The 7432-nt window shown below is 49.3% G+C and overlaps 1 long non-coding RNA gene across 1 annotated transcript; it reads right to left on the bottom strand.

Annotated features, from left to right (window-relative positions):
- Nucleotides 1–260: 260 nt before the first annotated feature.
- On the bottom strand, nucleotides 261–986 carry LOC124695242. Its single transcript, XR_007000555.1, has 2 exons — nucleotides 667–986; nucleotides 261–583 (listed from the first exon to the last, which is right to left on the bottom strand). It is a non-coding gene; the product is annotated as an uncharacterized LOC124695242 (long non-coding RNA).
- Nucleotides 987–7432: the final 6446 nt, after the last annotated feature.

Raw genomic sequence — 7432 nt, 5'->3', positions numbered from 1 at the left:
TGACAGTGCATGAAGTATAGAAACCACGTACAAGATAACCGAAGAGTCACCCAAAACAAAAATCAAACGTGCATGGACAATTGCCACATATCCAGAACAAAGATGACAACACCTGAAAGAACAATATCCAAGTTGATCACTCATCTAACAAGCTAAAAATTGCCACATATTTATGTGCACACAGCAGAAATGCTAGTAGGAGAGGAGCATGATATGGGCACTGGGATGGGAAAAAATGGGAATGAAAGGCGAAACAAAAAGTGTCAAATTTCTGTAGTATATATAAACATTTTTGCAGGGAAAATTGCTGCAATCTATTGCAAACCATCTACCTAAGCATTGCTGGATTGGCCATGACACTGAAGACCAAAACTGCAAAGCATAAGACACACCCACAACATGAGTGTAATCCCAATATCCCATAAACGATACTACTAAGTACCAACATCAACATTCTCATGGTTATATCTAACCTAGTAATCATTTAAAAGGCGCTACCAGAACATTCGATTTGACAACATACAGTGACAAAGTCCAAGGCAGCCTGGCAACATGTATAGTCTAGGTGAAGAGTGCAGGACCCCTGCACCAAGAAATTTCATGCGGTGAGACAAGTGAAAGCATCAGAAATGTGAAATTCATGAGAAGAGAAATGCAGGACTGTACCAGGAAGCGACGAACGGCTAGATAAGGCCTTTCTGACGGGCGAGCGCGAGGAAGTCCTCCACGGGATCCTGCTTGGCGGTAGCAGTAGCAGTGGTGGTTCTGGTAGGGATCATGAGCACCGCCCTGACGAGAGGATCGGCATGGACCGGTTGCTCTGGTTGCGGCGGCGGCTGCTGCTCTGGCTCTGGCTGTTGCTCTGGTTGCTGTTGTTCGGGGCTCGGGGTTGGGGTACGGATCCTGGCGCCCCTGACCTTCCTGGTGCAAACCCTGGGCTTGCGGCGCGGATTGACGGGCGCCGCATCTCCGTCGGAGGAGGAGGAGGAGGGAGGCGCAGGCGAGTGGGGCTTGGAGGAGGGAGGCACAGGCGAGTGGGGCTTGGAGGAGGGAGGCGCGAGCGCCGCGTCGGCGTCGTCGGATGGAGGCGCGGGCGTCTTGGACGGGGTCGGGGTGAAGGGGAGGGTGCACATGGTGATGGGGTCGTCTTGCTGCTGGGTGGCATCAGGAGGGGTGGCGAAGACCTCCTCGTCGTCGGCGGAGGCCGAGGCGGCGAGGCCGTTGTCGCCGCCGAGGAAGGGGGCGTTGGCGAGGACCTCCTCCTGGGAGGCGGAGATGTCGCCGCCGCACTCGAGCGCCACCCTGGCCATCATTGAATCGACCTTGGAGGCGGAGGCGGCGGCGGTGGCGACCATGGTCGGTTCGTGGTGCTGCGGTGGCGGCGACGGGCTGCGGGTTTGTGGCAGCAGCGCTCGAAGGAGGAAGGGAAGCCGCATAGGAGAGCCGCGACTCGTCTGGACGCGGAAGCACGGCGCGTCCGCCGCGGACGGAGGGGAGAGGCGCGCGCCGCCGCCGGCCGCCGCGTCGAGGGTTCAGTTAACAGTACCGCTACAGCATCAGAGGCAAAGCTCGGGGAAGAATGAAGGCGGCCCAGCAAACCGTCGACACAATTCTAGCATTACGGCCCACTTGGGTGCTACTGCTTATCAGCTTATGCTCAAAGAAGAAAAAACTTGGGTGCTGCTGCCACCTGATTCCACACCAGCACCTCTACCGGAGGAGGAGACGTCGGCAACCAGGACCTCGGCATTGGTCGCAATCTGCTCCGCAGTCCTCATCGGCATCTCGTCTTCGCCCGCGACCTCGAGCTCGTCCTCGGCCGGAAGAATGGACGACCTCTCCTTCTCACCTTCGTACTCGTTCTGTTCAAACATGCCATTCCCGGGCATTTCCGACGACATGTACATTAGATCTACTAGGGTTTCCGTTAGGATAGCGGTCGGATTGATGTTTTGCAAGGTATTCATCCCTATTTCTTGCAGTTCTTGTCCAATTCTTGCATTTCACGGGCTCGATTTGCTTAGATCTGTTACTATAGTGTCGGATTGCGGTAGATCCTTCCTAGACCGGCCTTTGGATTGCTGAAACTGGCAGATCTTACTGTGTATGCATAGAGGTGAAGGTTTTTTTGTGTTCGGGTTTACCATGTTGTCATTGTTGTGCGAAAAGTTGAGCTGAGTCGCTAGTTTGTTCAGACGCAAGAGGAGTGGGAGGACTTGAAGAAGGAAGTTGCAATGCTCAAGAATATGCAGCGAACACAAGCACAAGTGATGAGGGCTAAGAAACAGGAATGGGAGGCAGAAAACAGGCTTTGGAGGCTGAGAAGAGAAAGCTAGAGTATGACATATATGATCTGCTTCAAGTGAACTTTGCAATCAAGGACAAGCTCAAGAGGATCAGGGCTACTTGTGACGAGTGATGAATGTGATGTAGACGTACTGTATGAAAATTAATAATGTGGCCTAAGTACAATTTGTAATGTACCCTAAGTACCACTGGTAATGTACTCAATTTGAAGTGTCAATTGTGTTGTTTCTTGATTGAACTAGGCCAATGATTATAACCTGGGATCATAGTATGAGGAGATGATTGATCAGAACCTATGGCATGACTTAACATGACCAAACCATTGGTTCTGTTCAAACATCTCCTACATATGTCCTCATTGTATGAGGCCTCTGATACCCCGCTTTGCATGTTTATGCTTCTTCAGTTCTGCATTGGCCAATGATTCAACTATGGCACAACGACAGTCATGGTGCTGCCGTCAAACTTAGTCATGTGTGCCGTATTACTGGCACACTAGACTTAGTTTGGGAACAATCCCTCTGCCTGTCGTGTGATCCTACATATGAGGCCTCGTTTTAGTATGTCTAGTGCATTGGCCAAAGATTCAACAAAGAAACAATGGAAGGCTAGGTGGTGGCCTCAAACTTAGTCATGTGTGCCACTGTCGTAGTACACTACACTTAGTTTGTGGCCACTCCCTATGCCTACCATGTGAGCAACTGTATGGGCCTTACTAATGTTATCAATGTCCATTTTCATCTACACTACTTGTGAGCACGCACACTTCTAATGGCTTGTGTTCTTCTGGCAGACTGAGAAGATCATGCTTGGGTCACCTGCTGAGGTTACCGGCGAGGGACTGGCGAAGAAGCGTCGTGGAAGGCCGGCTAAGGTCGGCCACTTCCACGATGATCCAGGGCCGGACCACTTCCTCAAAATCATCTTCAAGCCCATCTTCGGCCACCTCATGATCCCTAAAGCTTTCGTCAAGTGGTTCGGAAAAATCCCTTCCAACATCATCGTCACCACCGACACCGGATGCAACTGGAGAATGACTACGAGGAGAGAAGGCGATGACACATTCATCGACCAGGGATGGTCGGCCTTCGCTGTCGCCCATCAGCTCAAGGTAGGCCAGTTCGTCACCTTCAGAAGGGTGTCCTCCTTGGAGTACAGTGTGGTCATATTCGACCACACCTGCACTGAGGTGGTGAGCAGGTGCCCGTACCATGGTGATGACACCAGGTGCGTCGTCTCCGAGCACCATGTCTGAAGCTAACCTGGTGTCATGTCGTGTCTAGTTGCTGCTCGTGTCTAGTGTGTTGAACTATGATCATGTCTGCCGTCTCCAGAACTATGATCGTGTCTGCAAAATATTGTGCCGTGAACTTGTGTCGTCTATGATCACTGCTAAGTTATCTGTCGTCTATGATTGTGTTCTTACTTGTTCTTACTTGTGATGTTGATCGCTGGTAACCTCACCACTAAAGGGAAAAGGCTACCAGAACCGGATTATGGGTTGCAACCAAACAGCAGGGGCGGCGTTCTGGGCTGCTACAAGGCCTGAAAACCGACCTACCAAACGACCAGAGTCTAAATCTCCACGGAGCCGAAAAATCTTCGTGCAGGCCACCAAACAAAGTCGTTTTTATGGCCATGGCCCATCTTGGACGCGCAGGGGCTCCTTCCCGCTGCGCCAGTCATGCAGGAAATCGACCCAGGCAACCAAACGCGGCCCAAGTTTCTGAGAATCATACGAGGGAACATCAAAAGAATAGTTAAGCTGGCATATTACCTGAACAAAACAATAATGTCTGGAAATTTCATCTTCAAAAAAAGAAAGACAAGGGCACGCCACACCACTGCAACATTTCTGGAATCATACGAGCGGACATCAAACGAATAGTTAAGCTGACATATTACCTAAACAAAACAATAATGTCTGGAATTTTCATCTTCAAAAAAGAAAGACAAGCGCACGCCTCACCACTGCAACATTAGCAGGTAGACAGAGCTTAGAGCATCTCCAGCCGCGTGTCCTAAAACGGTCCCCAAAAAGATTTGGGGCGCGCCGGACAAAACATCGTTCCCAGCTGCCCGTCCTAAATGCCCTTTTCGTCCGGCGCGGCCCACTACGATGTTCGGCGTCCCGAGCCCGTTCCCGCTACAAAGGGGACGTTCCGGGCACGCCGGACACAACAAGAAGCGAGGCGAGGAGACGCGTCAACGACTCACGAACGGACACTTAAGCGCCGTCTACCTAGCGACGGTGCAGTTGCCGGGAAGGGAAACCGTCGAAGTGGAAACCGCGTCGATCGACACGCGAAACGCCGGAATGGAGAGCGAACTCCACGGAAGAGCAACCGCCGCTCTCTTTGATATCTGCGTCGTCATTCATCCGCCCTCAATAAGACTCGTACGTATGCGCTTTCCGATCTATAATCTGCCGGCTCCATCCATCTCTCCTCTCCTCTCTCACAATGAGCGACCTCTCTCAGCTGCCATCAGACACCGACAGCGAGGGGAAGGTGCCGGGATGGCGCCATTGGTGGGACAAAGTTGCAACGCCTAGCAGCGATGGTTCCCAGCCGCCAGACAGCGAGGAGGAATGGAAGGCCGACGAGGAGGAGGAGGAAGAGGCTGAGGAGGAGGCGGCGGCGGCCGCCCCGGCGAAGGCGAAGACGCAGCCACGAGTGCTAGCGTGTAGTTGACACGTCCGTTGGGAACCCCAAGAGGAAGGTGTGATGCGCACAGCAGTAAGTTTCCCTCAGTAAGAAACCAAGGTTATCGAACCAGTAGGAGTCAAGGAGCACGTGAAGGTTGTTGGTGGCGGAGTGTAGTGCGGCGCAACACCGGGGATTCCGGCGCCAACGTGGAACTCGCACAACACAATCAAAGTACTTTGCCCCAACGTAACGAGTGAGGTTGTCAATCTCACCGGCTTGTCGTAAACAAAGGATTAGATGTATAGTGTGGATGATGATGTTTGTTTGCGAAGAACGAGTAAAGAACAATTGCGGTAGATTGTATTTCGGATGTAAAGAATTGGACCGGGGTTCACGGTTCACTAGTGGTGTCTCTCCCATAAGATAAACGGATGTTGGGTGAACAAATTACAGTTGGGCAATTGACAAATAAAGAAGGCATAACAATGCACATACATATATCATGATGAGTACTATGAGATTTAATCGGGGCATTACGACAAAGTACATAGACCGCTATCCGAGCATGCATCTATGCCTAAAAAGTCCACCTTCGAGTTATCATCCGAACCCCTTCCAAGTATTAAGTTGCAAACAACGAGACAATTGCATTAAGTATGGTGCATAATGTAATCAACACAAATATCCTTAGACAAAGCATCGATGTTTTATCCCTAGTGGCAACAAGACATCCACAACCTTAGAACTTTCCGTCACTCGTCCCGCATTTAATGGAGGCATGAACCCACTATCGAGCATAAATACTCCCTCTTGGAGTCACAAGTATCAACTTGGCCGAGCCTCTACTAGCAACAGAGAGCATGCAAGAACATAAACAACATATATGATAGATTGATAATCAACTTGACATAGTATTCAATATTCATCGGATCCCAACAAACACAACATGTAGCATTACAAATAGATGATCTTGTTCATGATAGACAGCTCACAAGATCTAACATGATAGCACAATGAGGAGAAGACAACCATCTAGCTACTGTTATGGACCCATAGTCCAGGGGTGGACTACTCACACATCGATCCGGAGGTGATCATGGCGATGAAGAGACCTCCGGGAGATGATTCCCCTCTCCGGCAGGGTCCCTGGGCGTTGATTTCGTCCAATTCCGAGAATATTTCCTTTGTAGGATTTCTGAAACCAAAAACAGCAGAAAACAACAATTGGCTCTTCGGCATCTCGTCAATAGGTTAGCGCCGGAAAATGCATAATAATGACATATAATGTGTATAAAACATGTGAGTATCATCAATAAAGTAGCATGGAACATAAGAAATTATAGATACGTTTGGGACGTATCAAGCATCCCCAAGCTTAGTTCCTACTCGCCCTCGAGTAGGTAAACGATAACAAAGATAATTTCTGAAGTGACATGCTATCATAATCTTGATCAATACTATTGTAAAGCATATGAGATGAATGCAGCGATTCGAAGCAATGATGAAGATAATGAGTAAACAAATGAATCATATAGCAAAGACTTTTCATGAATAATACTTTCAAGACAAGCCTCAATAAGACTTGCATAAGAGTTACTCATAAAGCAATAAATTCTTAGTAGAAAGCTTTGAAACAACACAAATGAAGATATAAGTTTCAGCGGTTGCTTTCAAATTTAACATATATATCTCATGGATAATTGTCAACACAAAGTAATATAACAAGTGCAATAGGTAAACATGTAAGAATCAATCACTACAAGAAAAGTTGCCATGGCCGACGAAGTTGAAGTCGCGCCGTGGTTGCTGGTGTACCATGGCCGACGATTTTGGTCCCTCCGTGGTGCATGTCAAAACTTTTTTTTCTCGTTTTTGAGGCCACCTAGCCCGACGAAAGCGGCCAAAACGTCGCGTATGGTGGCCCGGGACGTGGTGCATCGCGAATTCTCGGGTTCGCCGGCCGAGTCAACGCAAATCCGCACCGCCGAGGGATGTAGGGCCCAGATGGCAGCCTCTCTGGCATTGTTTTTTTCCTCGATCGCGCCATCTCGTTCAACGTTCTCCGATCGAGCCGTTTACGATGCAGGATCATGGGTCCCGCATGTCATCCTCTATGAACCAAAATTCTTTCTATTCTTGGATTTTTTTGACCCCTGATTTCTGGCTACTTCCTTTTTCTTTTGATCCCTTGCCGCCTTGGAAACGTTGAGACCGCTGCTGCTAAATGGGACCCGCATGTCATCCTCTATGTGCAATCAACTTTCTTTTTTTGGAGTTTTTTTTGGCACCTCAAATTTGGTCACTTGCCTTTTTCTTTCGATCCCCTGCCGCCTCTCAAACGGTGATACCGCTTGTCGCTAACTCGGGACCCGCATGTCATCCTCTATGTACTATAAAACTTTCTTTTCTTGAATTATTTTTGGCACCTCATATTTGGTCACTTACCTTTTTCTTTCGATCCCCTGCCGCCTCTCAAA

Source organism: Lolium rigidum, chromosome 3 (genome assembly GCF_022539505.1).
Source record: "Lolium rigidum isolate FL_2022 chromosome 3, APGP_CSIRO_Lrig_0.1, whole genome shotgun sequence".
NCBI classification, from domain to species: domain Eukaryota; kingdom Viridiplantae; phylum Streptophyta; class Magnoliopsida; order Poales; family Poaceae; genus Lolium; species Lolium rigidum.
This window is presented reverse-complemented; position numbering and strand designations above follow the sequence as displayed.